Source organism: Typopeltis vanoorti, chromosome 1 (genome assembly GCF_054136105.1).
Source record: "Typopeltis vanoorti isolate ZY-2024b chromosome 1, IOZ_Tvanoo_1.0, whole genome shotgun sequence".
Taxonomy (NCBI): Eukaryota; Metazoa; Arthropoda; class Arachnida; order Uropygi; family Thelyphonidae; genus Typopeltis; species Typopeltis vanoorti.
The window spans coordinates 20,386,625-20,406,858 of record NC_143549.1 but is presented as its reverse complement, the minus strand read 5'-3'; the positions used below and the strand labels follow the sequence as shown (position 1 = coordinate 20,406,858).

The following is a 20,234-nucleotide window of genomic DNA, read 5'->3' as shown; positions in this document are numbered from 1 at the left end:
TTGTCTTAAGAAGGACCGTTCAATTCTACTCGCCGGCTAGAGGAACTTTTTCTAATCCTTTCTTCGACTTGTTCCGATTTAATCGATCTCTGCCACCAGCAAGTAGGTCCTCCCGGAAACTCAGTTTGTTAATTCCCCAGCTTAAGAAAATCGACAACAAAACCTACTATTTTAGACTACAATTTGTTGCGTTAGGGTTAGGGATCAGGTCAGAGATCACGAAATGGCGGCACTTGTCTTCCCGAGTCTCTTTACTGAATGCCGTTTAAAAATCCGTGAGACTTGAGCCAGGTATATCTGATTGGCTAAGGTGTGGTGATTGACTACTCCTCAGTCTCTAAAAGTTCCATAGGACTTAATTAGCCTCGTTCATTCCCTTTGGGGAAATGAAAGGCGTTAGCGGATTTATTTATTTAGTTTATGAACAGGGAATTTAGTACGTTGCTATTTTTAGATATGTATGTCTCTAAATGCAACTCTGTACTGAAAGGAGGCACTATCTTTATTATTATTATCATCGTCGTCATCGACTTTTCACCAGTCTGTCTAATTCGATAACAGCATTGACTGAAATAAAAATAAAGACTATATTCATGCTAAGACAGTGCATGTAACCACAAGCGAACATGCTCGAGGTCTCACAAACTCTGTCAAGCAGTATCCTGAACTACTTAACCGATTTGAAATTAGAAATCCTGGTTAATATTTATCATTCATAAACACTCTCTCTCTCTCTCTCTCTCTCTCTCTCTCTCTCTCTGTATGTGTGTGCGTGCGTGCTCAAAATAATATAACAAAGAATGCCTTTTAAAATCCTGTTGGTTTCTTTGACAGCAGAATTTTCTGCTGTCAAAGAAACCAACAGGATTTTGTGGTCCGTTTTTCAATTTGGTGAGATTGATCTTAAATCTAAGAAAGTCAGCTTTTCTTCATTAAACAAAATATCTATAGTGTACTAAATACGGAGTAGTAGAAATGGGTTTTATTCGGGAAATGAAAATTCTGATTAATGGAAAATTTTTTTTTGCTAATTTTTTTAATGCCGATATTCTAACAAGAGAAAATTGATTAAAAAAAAAGGAGTTGGAGTCCAATATCAAAACTTATTTAAGTCAAAAATCAAAGCATTCGCAAATGAGCTAAAAATCAATACATTACACACAGCACCTCGCTAGTTATAACAAAGCCTGTAAACCATATTCGAGTATATTGCATTAAATCTGAAAATAAAGCTGGACCGTTGTGAGGCGAAGTAAAGCGCATGACTTTCCTACTACAATGATAAATCTGATTAACTACGTCAGTCAATAATCTGTCTTCGAGTTAATGTTCCTTGTGCACGAAGACAAATATAGTGGATGTGAGGATTTCTTGATCTATACTGAAATCAAACGGAAATAGCATTCTAGTAATAAAACATTAAAATTATATTAAAATTATTAAAATATGAATATAATAATTTTTGAATAATCTTTGCATATGCTGATAAATAATTTTAATTTTATATAAATAATTTAATAAAAAAATATAAAACTATCAAAGTTATAAATATTTTATAGACACAAATAACAAATACGCTACTGCAAGAGAAAATGAAATATTTTATCTTAACACATATTGTTGCAACCAATGGGATTACACATAATCATTGAGATAAAATAGGATTACAACCAACTCCTGACGCACAGGTTTTGTTTTAAATATCGATTCTATAAACATTGTAAAACGGATTATACATTAATATCGTGTGAGTTAGCAGAGATTCGAAAAAAATGATGTTCGCCGTTTTACAGATTTTCAGAGAAGTGTAGGAATTATGAATACTACGGAAAGCCTTAGAAATGAAATAAACAGAACAGCTCTTCATAGAGAAAAGCAAGTAAGCGGTTTTAGCTACCCCACTCCAAACGTGGAAAGATGTTTATTTTAAGTAGGGCATATTTCCATTTAAGAGAAGAGAATGAGGATGCATGGAAACCATTTAGATGTAACGAGTTATAATGGAATGTAACAAGTTATAATAGAGGGGATACAGGTAAACGAATATTAGTCCTCTTTTTATGGGATTTTTTTTTCAAAAACCTAAGTCCTGCTCATGAGAGAGAACCTGTTTTATTTTTTTTAAAAAAGTGTATGTTGTATAAATGTTGACTAGGTTGTTCTTCCACAACGAAAGAAAGGCATTGAGCTGAACATTTAAGAAACTGACTGTAGTTGTTTTTGATGATTTTATTCTTTGAACGCTTTTAAGGTATATTGGAAGAAATGGCGTAGTATTATCAGCAAAATAATGGATACCGTTTCATCAATAAAAGAATATCACTGCTTTACAAGAGGAAGAGTGCAGCGAAAAGAGTTTCTGAAGCTCTCCTGCATCAATTAAGAACTAAATTTGGAAACCCTGTCAACATGACACATAACGCACGGTAGGTGAGTAAAAAGAATAACTCCTCAATGGCATGAGGCCAAAGAGAGGATATTCAATAGGTTTATTATGTGATTCCTACCCACTAAAGGTTGTAAACCTAAAGTTCATTAGTATCGTGGACAGATTAGGTGTTTTTGTTTACTAATATTTCCTAAGGAGGCCTGTCTGCCCTAAATGTTTTGAAAATGTCATGCGCTGTGGTTTGAGGTTTTCGAAGTTTTCCAACGCACATATCAGAAGAGTTAACTTAAAGAACTTTTCTCTTCATGTGGAAGATTGAGATCAGTGGAAACCATATTCCTAACATGTGTTCTATCATACCACGTAGACTAACTGCTGACTGAAGTTCCCTGTTGAATGACTCTTCAATTATTTTCGAAATAATTGCCATGAGAGAATCAATAAAAAACAATAGTTTGATACTAAAGATCTGTTCTCTTCTTTCGATTCAGATCGGGTTAGATATACGCTAACTTTCAAGATGCAACGGTTTTGTTGATGGCATGAGATCATTATCCTGCTTATTGGAGGTCCGAAGTGGTACATCAAAAACTTCCATATTTAATTTCTAAATCAGGGAAAACGGCTTATCTTACCCGCAATAGTAAATGTACGATTCTGTTTTCTGAAGCTCTTTACAACCTTTTGAATCAGATTCACCTTGAAAAAAGGAGTTTGAAAGAAAATTATAGATAACGGATTTGATGTGAGGTACAGAAGAAAAAAGATAACGAGGAAGTGAGTTTTATCTTAAATGTTTTAATTTGCATCAGAGAACAACCAATACCGATAGAGTAGAAGGTTTTCTGCTTTAAACGTGTTGAAACATTTTAGTTCACTTTGTTGCAGCATTTTTACATTTATGGCAAGCGTTTTCATAAGGATTAGCATAATCAGAACGAACAGTGCTCTGTGATCGGAAAGAGATGAACAGAAATTTATTGAGATCATCGCCTTTGACACTTTTACAGTGACATACCAAATTTAGGTTGTGCGAGTATTTGGTTAGAGGAAACAAAATGGTACGAATGTCATCTTACAGTTCTAAGAGAACTGGCCTACTACCATCTCCCAAAATAAGTGACGGCGTCTGTGTTCATTTTTGGCTTAGGTCATGTAAAAAAAGTTTATTCACTGCCGTTTATAATTAAAGTGGTTTTTTTTTTGTATAATTTGTAAGGCTCTGTCTATGTCATTGAAATGATCTGCTGTAAACCACACTTGATATGATTTCACAAATTATATTCGAGATCTTAATAATAAATCAGTCAGATTTGTATTTAGAAAACAAATCAATAATTCCTTTTGGTTAGAATTAGCATTATTATTACTAAAATGAAAATGCCAGACTACAATTAATTACTTTACTTTGAAATGAAATGGAATCTGAATTGTAGGCAATGCTGTCCTTTTTTTTTATCAAAGGAAGAGGCAGTATCCAGATCTCCACCTTTTACTATAGCGACATCACTTTCTGCAGCATGCTATGCAAAAAGTGATGGATAAGAATAATTGCTACAATCTGGCTGGCATTCTCATTTCTAAGAATTCTTTACATTGCTAAGAGTGTGTGTGTGTGTGTGTGTAGCTACCTACGTATTTTTACGTACGTAGTTAAAAAGCAGGTTTATTTATGGGGGGAAGGATGCTTACCTACGCCAAAGAAACTGGAGCATGTCAAAAAAATGTCGAAAACGTTTCTTAGCAATAAAATCGGTGATTTAGAACAGGGGTCGGCAACCGGCGACCGAGGGCCGCATGCGACCCAAACGTGCATTTCTGGCGACCCATAAAAGGTTGACCATACTTACATAGCATGTGGTCCGTATGTTGAATTATTTAAATAATACATTTTATAATATGAATAATAAATTTAAAATAATTAATCGCCCTGCAATTTGGCGCGAGTCAACCGTGTCAGTCATCATGAATGGGGATAACAAAGGCGACTTCATCCGACGACAACCGAGATTTTGGCGCACTTTTGCAGTCGCGTTCCCTGGTCCGTCTTATACACAGGGTGTTTCAAATAGAATGACTAGATTTCAAATATTTATATTTAATTATTTGAAATTTGAATTTCTGCATGAGTCATGACATTTTTTTAAAAAAATGTGATGACTCATGCATGATGACTGATGATGACTGACACGGCTGACTCGCGTCAAGTTGCATGCGATATCACGAAGTATCGGTATCAAATTATTTTTAATTTATTATTCATATTATAAAATGTATTATTTAAATAATTCAACATACGGGCCACATGCCATGTAAGTATGGTCAACCTTTTATGGGGCGCCGGTTGCCGACCCCTGTTCTAAATCACCGATTTTATTGCTAAGAAACTTTTTCGACATTTTTTAAAAAAATGTCATGACTCATGCAGAAATTCAAATTTCAAATAATTAAATATAATTATTTAAAATTGGGTCATTCTTTTTGAAACACCCTGTATTTGTTAAAACTAATTTCAAAAATGGGTTCACGAAAACATAAAATTGCAGATGAAGGAAGAAGATTTAATAATGAATGGAACAGCAAGTACTTGTTTATTGAAAATGGGAGTAAGCCCCTTTGTCTTATTTGTCATAAAAGTGTTGCTGTTATGAAAGAATATAATATCAGACTTCATTACGAGAATGAACACGAAAGCCAATACAAGAGTTTGAACTGTGAACTTAGAAAAAAAAAATTATTAATAAATGAGAAGCTTCTTTGATTGCTCAGCAAAAGATATTTAAGAAGCAAAGTATTCATAATGAATCGGTTGAGTATAAGGACGTTACACAACTATCTGAGAAAAAAGGCATTACGTCTCTTGCATTTATGGTAGACATTATAACTACCTTAATGAACTTAATTTGAACCTGCAAGGCCAAGGTAAATTACTAGCAGAACTGTTTTCTGACATAAAAGCTTTTGAAAGCAAAGTATGTCTGTTGAAGAAACACATGATGGAAGAAAATCTAGAATCTAGATCTAGATTCTAGATCATTATATATGTTGCAAATCTGCATCTACAGTTGGATGACAAACACAAAAGGAAACTTTTGTTGGTATCATTGAAGATTTACAAACGGAATTTTCAACAAGTTTGTGGATTTTCATAAAAATAGCACCGAAATACGATTATTTTTGAACGTTTTTAATGTCGACATTGATAACGTACCAAACCAACTACAGATGAAAGTTTTGGAATTACAACACAATGAAACATTAAAGAACGCATTTTCATTAGAAAATATCCAAACATTTTATCGATGCTTACCAAAAAATTTTGAAGGATTAATTAGTATCGCAAAGAAGATGATAGTTGCATTTCGACACATACATTTGCGAACAAGCATTTTCTGCCATGAGTTTAAAAAAAAAAATTTCTTCTCAACTGACTGATGAATATTTGCATGCTTCGATTCGAATTTGCACCTCAGGTTACAAAGTAGATATAGATAATCTGGATAAGGGAAAACAATCACAAAAGTCACATTAAGCAGTGAGACACACATATAATAAATTGTGATGCATAAACTATATTATTTTGTTTTTAAGTGATAATAATTTTCATTAACTTTCATTTTCATGCTTGTTTCACATCTCGTATTTTAAATATTTCTGTGTTTTTTTAAGATTGTTAAAATAAAAATTGATAATTTAAGTATTTTTTTCACTCACCATTTTATCTTATAAAATAAGAGAAAATAGTGAATGAAAATTATTTTCTCTTGTAAAATAAGAGAAAATAATCAAATACTTACGGTCCGATTATTAAAAATAAAAGTTGAATGTGGCCCGTGAGCCCGAAAAGGTTGCCGAACCTTGATTTAGAATAAAGAAAGTTTTCCACCTGTATGTTATGTAGGCATCACTATAGTAATCATTAAGGAAAAACGGTTTTCGCTGTGTGTTCTATAAAATATGCATTATATTAGAATGTGTTTCGAAAGTTGAAATCATCTTATGCAACAAATAAATTTTGGAAGTACAGTATTATATAAATTCGTAGATAACCATATTTCTTTGTCACTGAAGACCGTTTTTTTTTTTTTTTTTTTTTTTTTTTTTTTACTTATTTATTGCAGATTAGTCTTTGATACAGGTTCCAAATCAATGCAAAAAGCTTAAATGCAGGCAGGTCTGCCCGTCGTGCTGCATCTTGGCCTGGTCCCAGAGTCTGTTTCAAGTCAAAAGGTAATTTATATTTTCGTGTTTGAATTATGAATTTTTTATTTGGTTGTTCCAGACTTCTTTAAAACTGAACGCTTTAAACCCTTTTCTGTCAGGGCTAATGAATTATATATATATATATATATATATATATATATATATATATATATATATATATATATATATATATATATATATATATATATATATATATATATATATATATATATATATATATGTTAAAGATACCAAGCAATTTTAAACCTGGTTTTACTCCATTTCCCAAGTAAGCAAACAGACTAAAAGTCAAGTTTGCACCTGCAATTGATGCAAGTCTAACTGATCCCACAGGTAGTGCAGGACCAGGCAACTCGTGGCAAAGGTGGAACAAGCTCCGATCACTAATCTTAATATTTACCCTTAATGCCAAAACACATCTCCAAGAAGGGGATGTATGATGTTTTGTATTAAAGGCAAGGGGCCCTACCTGTGGGATCAGTTAGACTTGCATCAATTGCAGGTGCAAACTTGACTTTTAGTCTGTTTGCTTACTTGGGAAATGGAGTAAAACCAGGTTTAAAATTGCTTGGTATCTTTAACATATTTATACCCAAGGTAAAAATACTTTCTACATATATATATATATATATATATATATATATATATATATATATATATATATATATATATATATATTTTTTTTTTTTTTTTTTTTTTTTTTTTTTTCCTATATTGGATGTCGCTGATGCACCAGAAGGGGGGAAATGAAAATGTTTCTATATTTTTAATTTCTTGAACGCATGCATTCTATGATAGAAATAAGGTGATGTTTTAATATATATATATATATATATATTTTGGTCTCTTCATTTTTGTTAAATATTTGTTGCAAAAATATTAATCTTGATCCCTGCATGAAGTTTTCGAAATTTATAACCGAATTTTAGTAACTTGGAATTTTTGGCTGAAAATCAAGAATATACCATCTAGCACGGCATAGAAGACATTAAAGGATTCACGAGCAAGAAACTGAAATGACCAGTAAACGAACTAAAGCCATCCATCCTATTTCGTATAAAATAGAAAACTTTCGAAGCACAGCGCATCGTCGATAGACAGTGTAGTCAGCGAATCTGTTTCCAACAGATCATTCTCGACTTTAGCAACTCTTCAGGATAGGTCTATAAGCGAGCCAAGAATTAAAAATATTCAGAAGAGAATGTCAAGAAAACAATTAAAGCATGTTTCCGCCTTTGATTAGAGCCCAGAAAGGGAAGAAATATTACCATATTCTAGGCACCTCTCTCTCTCCCAATTTCTACAACAAAATCTATGTAAGTCCAGCAGGGTTTGGCAAAAATGTGAAGAGGGCAAACTTGAGCACTAGAAATGTAAGTAATTTTTTTCAAGAATAATCTTTTGATTAATGTAAATATAAATTCATTAAAATTTCTGAAGTGCCTCATTCCAAATCGAAACTCGATTGTGTTATTGACCTATATTTTATATAGATATGAATTCAAAATAAGTTTGTCTCTCTGATTATATAAACAGACTTCAATGAATTATGTTTTGCAATGAAACACGTAAACAGGTCCGGAAGAAAACAATTAACAGACATAATACACTGGCATTGCAGTCTTTGTTGCCTCGTTGCAATTCTAACCAACCAAGACCAACGGTTAACTGAACTGGTATATTCCAAGAAACCACTCTAAATTCAGTATATATTTTATAATAATACGTCTATAAAAATAAATATGTTAATGTTTTGACATAATGTAAGGTGTTTTACCTCTTCTCTCTCTCTCTCTCTCTCTCTCTCTCTCTCTCTCTCGTGCACTTTGAAAGAAATCGAGCTCAGCTTTCCAGTTCGAACTGTATAACGTATATTCCAATCAAATCTTGTAATATATGGACTAGAGCTTGAAAACATCAATATGGATCGAGTTTGGATTGAAAATTTCAGTTCTTACGGATATCAAGTTATGGATAGAATGATGTTCAACATGAATCTAATTTAATACTTATCCAATGCGTGAAGCACATGAAAAAATAAACTTAACTTCATTTTTTCGTTCCAGATTCCCAAAAACATAAGGAGATTCTATGATGTATTAAAAGCGAAATGAGCTGTATTTCCAAGGTGACTAATAGTGGACTGAAATGGTATGGAGTTTAGAACTGAGAGTCATATGAAATATGTATTTTCTGAAGAAAAGTCGCGTATCTTCATCTTTGTAGATAATACAGTGAATTACTACTTACTATATTATTTTTTGTAAGGAATGTACTTATTATAGTTAATTAATAATTAATTGAAAGTTAAATCGATTCAATGAGGTTAATTAAGATTAATTCTAACCTTCGTTTTGAAGTAAATGAAACTTTTCTACAACTAGAGTGAAAAACCAGAATGAATTCTTCTTGAAAAAAAGATAATAATCATCAACTCAGCATCGGTTCTTGTTTTTATTTTAAAGAACTTTGTAGGTAATATAGTGAATTACTACTTATATTATTTTTTGTAAGGAATATACTTATTATAGTTAATTAATAATTAATTAAACTACATTCCGATTATGCACAAACCATAATCAGAATTATATCTAATGTTAATTAATGACATCATTGCAAGGAAAATGCTTTTAAGATATAATTTACCGAAATTTGTTATACCAGTCTAATAGCCCACAATTATTATTATTATTATTAATATTTCCAAAATTAATTTTTTTAGTAACTAAAACAAATATTCCTGCTGTTCTGGAAATCATTAAAGCAATAGCTATTGAAAATACTAGTGTTTGAATAAATGAAGATATTCAAGAAAAGAAAATAATTTGCTGTTAGAATATCTTGTACAGGTTTCATCTCCTTCAGCAGTCTCTGTTTCGCCCGATTAAGGGTCAAGTCCATTTCTTTGAGAAAATACGCAAGAGACTGGTTTGTAGGTCGATGATAATTCCGTATGTGAAGATAGTCCGATCGTGATATGAGCTGATGTTCTTGACTATATCAAAGACTGAAGGCAGTAACGATAAAAGACAGCCCTTGATAGTTTAATGAATAATTAAAGTACTATCGTTTAATAGCCATGACAACAAATCAAATCGGTTACTTCTACGAATCTTATATGGACTGAGTTATAAGAAATCTGCTTTGCGTTTCATGCTACCACAACTATAGCGCACCGAAATGTACCATATTTCCAAAATTAACAAGACTCAAAAGAGAAATTAGACTGCATGCATTATCTGTGATATGGCTCCAAATAGATCACACAGCCTGTGTAACAATGCACCAAACTGCAGTGGGCGATTCAGCATAAGGGCTATAATTAGAAGATGCGATTTCCAAGCGAGATCTGCGTTTACATTTCATTGTAGAATAGTGTAGTATAACTAGCTTCACTGGGTAGTGAGGTAGTGCAGCTGGATATATTCTCTTGATCTGAGATAAGCTGCAAGTATCCCTCAGACTTATTAGCAGTATGGATATACACTGCTTGGAAAGAAGTCAACGGACATCCCCCTAGTGGACAAGGTCTATCGTGTCATGTAACGAATCACGTGTTAGTAGCCGGTATAAATGGGAGGAATATGATGCTCACGAGTCAGTGCAACTGTTCGGGTGAAATGGCTGCAAAGTGAACTGACAGAGTTTAAAAGCGACGTTGTGATAGAATGCTATGTTGCAGGCCTATCTGTTCGGCCAATTGTTGACAAATAGGGCCATTCCACGTCACAAATCAATCAAAGTGACAATAAGGTGCTACGAAGGATAACCTGTCAAAACTGCTATTCGGCGACAGACACGTTGAATGCAGTGTCCCGGGCATCGACTGGAGCAAGAATCTGCACAAAAACATTCAGACCGAGGCTCTCAACATGAGATTCCATAGTAGGACCGTAAAATGCACGCCCCACATTAACCGAATCAACATGCAGCATCAACTTCAGTGGTGCATAGAGCGCGTACAGTGGCACGTGGAAACTTGGAAAGCTGTGTTATTGAGCCACGAATCACGCTACTCCCTCTACAGAGCAGGTGGAGGGTCGGGGTGGCTAATGTCTCGGTGAATGTCTCTTACCAGAGTATGTAACTCCAACTATGAAATTCAGAGGTGACAGTGTTATGGTGTGGTCCAGTTTGTGCCTGGTTTGGGCTCTATCCCTGTTTATGGTGCTAAGAACATTGAACTCCGAGAGGTATCTGAACATTCTGAGCAATGCAATGCAAACAATGCCCGGTGTCATGGCTTGATGCTATAACTGCGTTGTTTGTGGACATGAACGCCACCACACTTGACTGGCCTCCACGAAGTCCTGATCTAAACACTATTTAACATCTGTGGGATGAACTGGAGCGTTGGGTAAGGTCAAGGGATGTCATCCCCACAGTAATCCAGGATTTTATTACATGCCTACAGGAAGAACAGTCCAAAATTCCCATAGATCGCTATCGTACGCTTGTGAAAGTATGTACCGTACGGTTGCTGCAGTCATCGCCACAAAAGGAGTTCCTACATCTTACTAAGGTGGACGCCATGGCTATTTGTTTCTCACACTATGGTATCTGTTGACTTCTTTCCAAGCAGCATACTACTCGCTGTACGCCGATTAGGATCCAAATAAAACTAAAAAGGCCGTTCAAGATAATAAAATCTTAAAATATATACTCTAATGTAAGACAAATGCAGATCCGACTCGGGGGGGGGGGGCTGTCTTAGTATTATAGTAGTAGTGTTACACTAAGGCATTTCTTGTGCTAAAGATCGCTAGTGTTCCTAAGACAGCGTAGCAGTCATCAAAGTTGCTTAAGTTTGCATGCCACTGCAACAGTTTAGTAGGCCCAAATTGCTGTGTTAAGTTATTCAGCTATTCACTTCCTACTCGACACAAGATTGAATGTCAATTCATATCACTTAGGGTTTAGCATCTCAAAGCATATCAATTAAAAAAAGGTCTCATACTTTGTATATTGATATTAACTCTGCAAATATGCGAAATATGAGATAATGGTTTGAAAACTGAACACATTACGATGTACACCACTAAGTATGCTACAAAGCGGCTGGACTTTCGTCTGAGATATTTTGGAGTTGTATATATATATATATATATATATATATATATATATATATATATATATATATATATATATATATATAAACGAGCAGAAAAGTTTAGAGGAAAAAAAAACGTTATCAGGATCAGGTTTCATTCCCCAACTAAAAAACTGTATATCAGCACTATTCACAGACATGCTGTACAGAATATTTTTGGAATTTGCAGGTTTCGTGCAAAAGAATCGAAAACAAAAGAATGGAAAAGAGAGGAATGCCAAAGACAGTGATAAATTTGAAACGTCTTCCATACCTGGTAAAGCTTTACTTCTGCAAAGTCTTCTTGAAAAGACGAAGTAACTCAAGAAACAATGAATTTCTTCAGTGTAAAAAAAAGGCTACGATGGATGTCATTTAAGGTATCACAAAAAGTGGTTTCCGCCATATAGCAATACCCTAGGCGTTAGTAATAATGTGCCAAAGAAGTATCTTGCAGTGGACGGCTCAATCGTATTGTTCAAAATTATTATTATTAAGAGAGACCTCCAGAGAGTCAGGGGCTCATCAAGGAAGGCCACATAATACCGCACCAGGTATCATACTTGTTATCGAATTAATTCACACTGCTTGCACACGCAACGTCCCAGGCAATCCATTCTACACATCACCCCATGAGAGAAAAATATAGATCTCATCTCCCCTTCTTGATGGCATTCATTCTCAGTTTCCAAGGATGACGTCATGTTCTTTCCCCACCTTCCATAAAATGAAAAATTAAATTGAAATCCTATATTACTCTTTCAGAAGTCTGTAAGTCTTAATCATATAAACTCTCCTTTTTATTTGCTAGTGCCTGCAGTCTACAAATTCTCAATCTGTCTTCATGATCAGTATTTCACAATCCTGATATAATTTTTAACACTCTCCTTTGTGCTCTCTCCAATATATCAGAATCAGAACGGAAACTAGGAGACCAGACCTGCGCACAATAGTCCGAGTGAGGTCTTATCAAGGCCTTGTAAAGAGGCAAAATGATATCAATTTTCTTTTGAGTTATATTTGCAATCTTTGCTACATGGTCTCTGAACTTTAACTTCCAAGACCTGATCTCTTTCTTCTAGCATAATCCCACCAATATAATACGACATTGGATATCTAATCACGTCAAAGTGAATGGCTTTGCATTTACTGACACTGAACTGACATCTATTTTCACCATGTCCAAAATTCCAGCCTATTCAAATCAGTCTGGAAGTACTGCATATCAGCAGCATTCTGGATTACTCTACCTATCTTTGCATTATCAGCAAACAGCTGAGCGTCGCTTCTGAAATCCTTCCCAATATCATTAATGCACAGATTGAATAACAGTGGACCAAGAACTGATTCTTGTGGTACACCGGTTACCTTAAATCTTGCAGACTCACATCCCCTGTATACCACGTTTTGTTATCTGTCGGTCAACCATCCTCTTACCACGCTAATATTCTATAATCCAAACCCATCTTCTCCAATTTATGCAACAGTCTAGCAAAATCCAAAAGTATCATGGTGATCTATCTATTCCCCTTATCTTGTTCAATGGTAACCTTGTTATAGAGTGTGAGCAAATTTCTAAAATATGACCTTCCTTTATTAAACCCATGCCGCTCATTGCAAAGTAGAGATTCACGTCAACCCATTTCAGAATGCGAGTACTAACCAACATTTCCAAAATCTTCATCACCGGTCCTGAGATACTGATTTGTCGATAGTTTGATACATCGGTCTTTGCACCGCCCTTGTGCAATGGGATTATCATACATTCTTTCGTATGGAATTTTCTCTGTTCTGAAACTCAAATTATGTAGCCTGGTCAAAGAAATAGTCAATTCAGCTGAACACTCTTTTAGCACACGTACTGATATCCCATCACTTCCTCTTGCTGAATTCTTATTCAGTTTGTGCAATAGCTCTAATACGTTTTCTTCATACATCTAAGTTTCTTCATCTAGTGAAATGGCAGTACTGAACTAAATGTTGCATACGGCAGGTTGATAGCGTTTAACAAAATGGGCAGTCATTAGTTGAACAACCTCTTCTACATCTGTCATCCACAAACCATCTGCATTCTTTCAGATTATTCTTTCAAGTTCATTCTTTCTTTTACTTGCAGCATATTACTAGAATACTTGTGAGTTGTCTTTAGCTTGCTGAGTCAGTTTCTTTTCATACTCAGACTTAACTTTTCGTACAACAGTTGTGACTCTTCTGGCTTGTTGTTATAATTTTCATAATGGACATCATCCTTATGCACGCAGTATTCCTTCTACATCATCTTTTTCTTACGAATCTTTTGCTTAATAAGATTGCACATCCATTTCACTCCTACCCTATTTATTCTTTGAACTTTTGTAACACATTCTGATATTGCATCATTTAAGTATTGTTTAAACGCTTCCCATGCACTGTCGGTATTCTTCCCATCCAGCAACCGACTATTCCATTGAACTCAGTATACTCCTCAGTTGGTCATAAATTCTTGCTTTGTAGTTCAGCATGGAACATTTCATGGATGGAACATTCATAAACGTAGCCACTTCCCAAGTGAATCCCGCATTCCTGACGTACCTGTTTCCGCGCGTTTTTGTTGTTGTTTGTTTCTTAATTTTCTGCTTAATTTGGTTAGCCTATGTTCATTCAAACGCCACTCGATTTTCTGTAATTCCCGCCTCGTCTCTCTAATAATCTGCGTTAACTTCGCTATTTTGGAGGTTAATTCATCATCAATAACCTTCTCAATATCTTCAATATCTTCGTTAGCGGGTCAAGTCTTCTTATTCTCTTCGCGACTTCGCTGCTCTTCTTAGCGTTACATTCCTTGTGCATTTTTGGCGCACTTTCAAACTATATTTGATAGTGCAATATGTTAGCAAAATATGTTATTAAACACTAAATACTCTACACAAATCTAAACTCATATACTATAAAACACTAATTTTCCAAGGGAAAAACATAATATAACAGATAAAAATCACGAATTTTACACGAGTTCTAAATTCACTGACCAGTCAGTATGCCAGTAGTATATCAGTTTGGGGGAAAAATGAAATAATAATAACAATAATAATGTCTACAGGAAAATATACTATTTTAAGCACTACACATACTACATGCAGAATGTGTATCCAAAAAGAAAGGCAAATTCAAAACTGACTTTAAAATTCACTTCATAAAAGTTCGTTGCAAATATTTTTGTCATTAGAAACGGAATAAAATAACCTGACAATGATGACTACTGCTAATAATTTTTATCAATATTATTATTATTATTATTACATATGGATATCTCCATGGAGTCAGAAGACTCATCGCGGGAGACACAAGTTATGAAAACAATATCTATCACACCTCTTCTTGAACTAATTTACAGACGAAGCACTCACAACTGAGTCAGGCAATGCATTCCATTCATTCACCACTCTCCAAGCAAAAAATCTAGTTCTCACACCCTTGTTAACCACATTTTTCCTTAATTTCCAGGGATGACCTCTTGTTCTTCCATCACTATCACACAGCTGAAACATTTCCCCTGCATCAATCTTATAAAAACCTTTTAAGTAATTTAAATAGTTCTATCATATCTCCTCTTCTCCGTCTATCAACCAACCTCTGTAATCCAAAAGCTCTCAATTTATCAATGTAGGGAGCATTTTTTACACCACTTAGTCACTCTCCTCTGAGCCCTCTCCACCAATTCCTCATTTCCAAGGAATCCAGGCGACCAGACTTGAGCACAGTAATCCAAATGTGGAAGTATCAACGCCTTATAAAGAGGAATAATAACCTCTTTATCTCGGGATGTTAGTGTGTTTTCTTCAATAACCAAGTAATCCTATGTGCAATCTTGGACACCTTAGCAATGTGTCCTCTGAACTTCAATTCACTATCCACTAATACCCCAAAATCCCTAGCCTCATTAATCTCTTGGAGTACCGTTCCATCAATGTGGTACACAGCTGGAAATGTTTTAACCCCAAAATGCAAACTTTACACTTTTCCAGACTGAACCGACATCCAACATTTTGCCAGCTTATTTAAATCATCCTGCAAACTCTCAACATCGGCTTGATTTCTTATTGCGCTTCCCAACTTTGCATCGTCAGCAAACAACTGAACATCTCCCTTCAAGTCATTTCCTATATCATTTATCTAATACATATCTAATATCTTAACTAATTTCTTAGCTTTTACAGCGAAAAGAACCCAAGCTGGTGAATCATGATAGCATAATGAGAGATTTATTATAAAATGAACGGTCGCCACGTTTTTGTTTGATTTCGTCTGAGAGAGAGAGAGAGAAAGAGAGAGCGTATAACGAACCATGGAGATAGTAATTAAACTTTCTAATTTCTTAATGAATTTTAGAATTTTTTTCCATATAAAATTTCATTTCATTAATATAAAATGAATTGCTCAAGACTTGGTATCATCGACAGGATAAATACAGATAAATACACCTTTAAGACTTTAATATTATAATGACTTTCTCCACATCAAATTTCCCTAAGATTTGTCTGATTGCTTAAAAGTAGCAAAACGAAAAACGCTCTCACTAAGTAGAGAATATAAGAATACAAAAAACAAACCTGATTATATTGCTTAAAGTTTATAGTGTTTTATTAATGTCATTAGATATCCACACACAAAGTCCATGAAATGGTTTTAGACCATAATTAGAGAATCATAGAACAGTTGAATAGGCTATTTACACATTATGTATTCTCTATACTATTATCAACCGGCTTGCTGAGGTAAAATTACTTTAAAGCAATACTTTTGAAATAAAAGAAATTTGAACACGGTATTCATCGTCGTTATGAACACGCCTATGACTAATTAAAAGAAAAGTACGACATCACCATGTTTTGGCCACTTCAAGATGCCAATAAAACAGCTTGGTGGTGGTGGTGGTGGTAGCGATACAGTTAAATTGAACGATAAAATTTCCCTACCATTTCAAGAATTCAAAGTTTATCATTTTAACCAAAAGATGTGAGCATTTTTAAACAGAACGAATGAACAATCATCAACTAGAATGTGTAGGCAGAATATCTAATTGCTGACTGCTATTTCGACTTTTCAAATTCGATATATGCATAACTTGAGGATTATGAACATCACTTGTATCAATATTTTGCCTTTCGAGGCTTCTTCTAGTTAGGTACAACGAATTGTGTATTCATTATTTCATTATTTATTTCTCCGCTATCTGGAAATTCGCTATACAGTACATGTGAACTAATGAGAAAGAAGTATAAAAAATATTCATATTAAGTAGTATGGTTATTTTGGTGATTTAAAATGATTTAAACATTATAAACTGTCACTTTTGGACTAATTACTTAAATTGTCCACCTTAAAAACAAAACAAATGTAGAAGCAAATAATTGAGAAAGCTATGCTTATAAAACTACTCTGAGATATTATGTTCTTTTTTATTTAATGCTACATTTCCCCCTATTCTTTAGCCCAAAATAACAATAAAGGAAAATCACGAACTGCATAAAATAATAAGATAACAAATGCCGTATTTAACAAAAAATATATATTTACACACAAGTAAATACCTTTAGCGTTATTTACACGACAGAGAAAGCTGTCTAACTGCTATCGTCCGCTGACAAATTAAGATTGCAAAATGGAAAGAAAGATGGCGCTTTTCATTTTGCAGTCAATTAAAAAAATTAACATAAGGATAACATAACATAGCATTATAAAATAACACAAATAAATATATATAAAATTATCTTAAAACTAATATTTTAAATGATACCAAATTAAACTGTAATAAGAATAATATAGTTATGCCTGTTAATGATTTTCTACAAATATACCAACATTTCTTAACAGATTGCATATGCCACCAGTTATAAGTGGTAAGTCATGAAATGTTAATAATTATTAATACTGAACTTGAACTAGAAAGAAGATTAAGCTATACAACTATTTAGGAATGATTTTTAAAGCGCACAAAGTTCGATTAGTACTTACCAGCAGAAGCTAACATCGGGTGGAAATATGAGATAGCATTTATCCTGACAGGAGAACAGAACAAGGCATCTTAATAGTAGAGTAAAGTTCAACGGTATATGTTTCAGTATAGTAACATAACTGCATAAAAAAAAAAGAACTCGCACAACGAACAAACTCCGTTTGCCCTGTGGTAGTTTCATGTGCGCTGTAAACCCAATTTTAGATGACGTTAGTAAGTCTAAATGACATCGGGACATGCACATCCCATGGAGTCCCGCACTGGTCTGTCTTAACGTACGACAGCTACCTGGTCGGCGTCCACTCTGAACGCCATCGCGTCGCTGAGAATTTCAGTCCCATACTTCAGTTACCAACGCACGCTCACTAATGATATTAATTAAACTCTGCCACGAATGCACGCCTTCCATGGAGATTTACATGAGTTGGTGGAAAGGGGTTGGGGGGGTGATGAGAACACTCCAGGTGCAAACGAAACGTGCGGAAATTTACACAACAAAATCTGAACACTTTCTTAGATTTTGAAACATGCTAGGAAATGACCTACTGCCATATCGACATAGGAGGGGAAAGGAAGAAAGGGAGTGTGAATATGACTGTGCGCCCGCATGAATGTACTGCAGGAGTTGTCACAGGAAGACTCGCGACCTGATTGCTTGGTAAATCATAACTCCTGGTTCATCACGGAATGGTTACCTTCAATGACAAGACAGTGTTAAATAACTGCCTAGAAGAAAAAAAAAATTGTTTGCAGCGCATGCGTGAAAGAAGTTACATTTCATATTTCATTTAGAACTCAACAATTATACTGCAGTGTGTATCTGAATACTGCGATGAAGATTTTTTCATGGTTTGCATTCATTTTCAAGTTGTTTTTAATATGTTATAGAGCATTTTTTAATAGTAATAGTAATTTATTGATTGCTAAAATATTTACACATACAATAGACATCTTGAGTGACATTGCAACTTATAATTTTACAGAATTCAACTCTAAGTGCTGCATTTTCTACATTGATTTCAACTAAAATTTTTAATAGTATTTTTTTTGCCTCTATATTATGTATTTACAACCCATGTTCTTCTAATGTTAACAATGAAGATTATTCAGAATTTTTTGAATAATACTTTTTTTGTTTATATAATTTTTTAATTATAACAATAATTTTTTCATGTTACATAAGAGTATTATATTAATGATATTATCCCATAATAATCAGTATCTTCAGTATCTTCTTTATTGTTGTATACTTTACTAACTTTTTTATTACATAATCTGCCTCTTTGGTTATAAGGATTACGTGTGGTTGAGTGAGGTGAGTTAATCCCACCTACCTCGAAGCTTGGGTTAGCTTTTGTGAAGAGAGTGGGATTTAGGCTTCACTATTTATGTTGTTGCTATTGTTTATGTATGGGATGTTGGCAATGGATGCTGGTGATTTGTGATGTGTATATTAGTGTTAATGGTATATTAAATTTGTTGGTATATTTTCCAGAGTTCGTTTTTAAATGTTCTGTAGTTATCTATGTGTTTTAAATTTCTTGGTAGGTTGTTGAGTTGCGTGGGTATCCGATGTGATCTCACAAAAGAGCCGTATGAATTGTTAAAGGGTGTAGGGATGTAGAGAGTTGTAGGTCGTGTTATACAATATGTGTCTCTGTTGTTTCGATAGGTGATGTTGAAGTAATTCCTTGTTAATGTCATGTAGTGTTTCAGGTTTTTAATGCTCAGAATTCTGGGTATCGCCATGTGCTTGTCGGATATTGATTGTTGCGTGTAAGGTGTCCAGATCACTGTTGACAAGATTTTCCTGTGTAATGTTTCTAATTTTGTTAGGTGGCTGTTTGATGTGTTTGCATAGACTGTTATTCCGTATCTGAGTAGGGATTTGCAGATACCGTGATATAGGAGTTTTTTTTTTATGTTGGATGGAATAATGTCTTTAACTTGGAAGAGTTTTGCTGCGATGATCCGGAGTTTGGTGTTTAGGTATTCTATATGTTTTGTCCATTTAAGGTGGGAATCTATATAGAGACCGAGGTATTTTGCATGTGTTACAGGTTTGATTTCGGGACAGGAGATCAATTGGTAGCCAGATTAATGAGGATTTATTTCTAATATGTTTCTTATAGAAGAACTCAAGAGGCATGCAGCGAGCTCTTTTCAGCATAGTACTGATTTCCCTTCATCGCCTACATAAGAGTTAGAGGAAAAGACTGATGTTGCGAGTTCTGCTTATCTTTAGGTGATTCCTGTAGTAATCGAAACACTCAATTGTGGTTGTGGTTGGCAGCAGAGAAGCTTTTTGCCCTTTCAAAATCTCATTTTACTTGCTAAATCTGTGCTTAAATAGCTGAAATATTTTAATTCTATAGGTTTTCTATTGAGAATGCAGGTGATGTTTTCCATGTTCGTGCTTATTTTCATAATATTAAATTTATAATATCAGTTATTGAATTTAGAGCGAATCTATAGACTGTTTTACTGGATTTATTTAACATCATCTGCATAAAGTAAAGAGCTGAGATTAACATCCT

The 20,234-nt window shown here is 34.2% G+C and overlaps 1 protein-coding gene across 1 annotated transcript in view; it reads right to left on the bottom strand.

The window, feature by feature from the left end:
- LOC150109821 (uncharacterized) overlaps positions 1 to 18,567 on the bottom strand; it is a 185,953-nt gene extending 167,386 nt beyond the window's left edge. Inside the window, exon 1 of the mRNA XM_090414049.1 lies at positions 17,697 to 18,567. The gene's annotated coding sequence lies outside the window, so the exon portion shown is untranslated. The remainder of the gene's footprint in view (positions 1 to 17,696) is intronic.
- Between the last annotated feature and the right edge of the window lie 1,667 nt (positions 18,568 to 20,234).